The sequence below is a fragment of the Rhagoletis pomonella genome, unplaced genomic scaffold (assembly GCF_013731165.1).
Source record: "Rhagoletis pomonella isolate Grant_MI unplaced genomic scaffold, Rhpom_1.0 Rhpom_scaffold_00002, whole genome shotgun sequence".
In the NCBI taxonomy this organism is placed as follows: domain Eukaryota; kingdom Metazoa; phylum Arthropoda; class Insecta; order Diptera; family Tephritidae; genus Rhagoletis; species Rhagoletis pomonella.
In genome coordinates this window covers 97,251,838-97,253,743 of record NW_023458556.1, presented here as the reverse complement: position 1 = coordinate 97,253,743, position 1,906 = coordinate 97,251,838, and positions in this window count along the sequence as shown.

Sequence of the window (1,906 nt, the reverse complement as noted above, 5' to 3'; positions counted from 1 at the left end):
GATTTCAGAAAGGTGCCACACTTACTGTTTTGAATAGAAAAAAAAAAAAGTTATAGCCGCTTTTGTGGGTAAAGGACTGAGACACGCTAGAATGTATTTAATAGATTTAAATTGAATTTGCTCTTGTTACCGTCAAATGACATGCTAAATAGTACAAAGGTACATAATTACTTGCTCTTGACATTATTTTATGTTACTTACCGGAATTAGTGAAAGTGGATTTTGTGAAATTGGACCCTTCGAACATTGTGTTATTAATACTATGACAGAGAACACGCAGTATACGTCGCATGAATATGCGGATATTCACCTAATTTACGGTGAAGCTTGCTGTAATGCCAGAGCTGCTCAAAGACTCTATGCAGAGCGATACCCCAATCGTCGACATCCGGGTCGAGAAGTATTCGCCCGGACCCATAGAGAAATATATGAAGGTAAGTGATTTTTACACCTTTCTTGTTTGCTTGCTTGTTAACTATAATTTTTCACTTTTTTAAGGTCGCATACCTGGAAGGCGTGGCGGCGAAACAGGACGTCCTGCAACGGTAGATGTTGAAGCTGTGTTAGAGGAAGTGGAACTAGCTCCATCGACTTCAGTGAGAATGATGGAAAGACGGACGGGAATACCAAAAACTACAGTTCACAAAGCTTTAAAAGACCATCGATTTCATCCCTACCACATTCAACGTGTTCAGGCTCTACAGGAAAGAGATTACCTGTCGAGGGTTAGATTTTGCCGTGAAATGTTGCGAATGCATGAATCAGACCCCACCTTTTTTAATAAAATAATTTGGAGCGATGAATCATCATGCAAACGTGATGGTTATTTTAATTTACATAACCTTCACAGTTGGCAGATATACAATCCTCACGAAATGAGAGAAGATCGTTCGCAGTACCGGTACAAAATAAATTTATGGTGCGGTATTTTTAATTGTCAGATATTGGGACCTGTGGAACTGCCGCCAACGCTCAACTCTCACAGTTATTTAGAGTTCCTTCAGGAACGGCTTCCAACTCTTTTGGAAGATGTACCCTTAAACCTGCGGCGAAGACTATGGCTGCAAAATGACGGGTGCCCTGCTCACTACGGGCGTGAAGTAAGAGCTCATTTAGACGAAACTTATCCTCGCCGATGGATTGGACGATACGGGCCAATCACGTGGCCCGCTCGATCGCCAGACCTGAATCCATTAGATTTTTTCTACTGGGGCTGTCTTAAGGACAAAATTTATTCAAAAACCATTCAAAACGAAGAGCATTTGCGGGAACAAATAAATGGAGCTGCTGCTGAGATAGCCCAATTGAGTTTAAGATCTCTAAAAGCGTCTTTTCTTAAAAGGTGCCGAGCTTGTATTAGAGTAGAAGGTCGCCAATTTGAGCATATTTTATCAATAAATGAATAAATTTCTCTTCAAACGACTCATGTATATTTTATTTCACGTGAATCCATGCTTCACAAAAAATATTGATAGATATAGCCCTTGTTATAGACTCTAGTCCGAATTCCGGTAAGTAACACAAAATAATGTCAGGAGCAGGTAATAATGTACCTTTGTACTATTTAGCATGTCATTTGACGGTAACAAGAGCAAATTCAATTTAAATCTATTAAATACATTCTAGCGTGTCTCAGTCCTTTACCCACAAAAGCGGCTATAACTTTTTTTTTTTTCTATTCAAAACAGTAAGTGTGGCACCTTTCTGAAATCTTTATTAAATGAGCAAGTTTTTTATGTAATGTAAAGTTATAGCTCAGTACATTTTTTTTTTCACCCGAGATAGTCAAAGTTGGGGAAGAAAATATCAAAAAGTTAAAAATCCAGAAATAGTCCTAATTTTATGATGGTTCCTTAATTTATTTTAACTACATTGCATTTGAGTATGGAGAGGCAACTATCTGGAA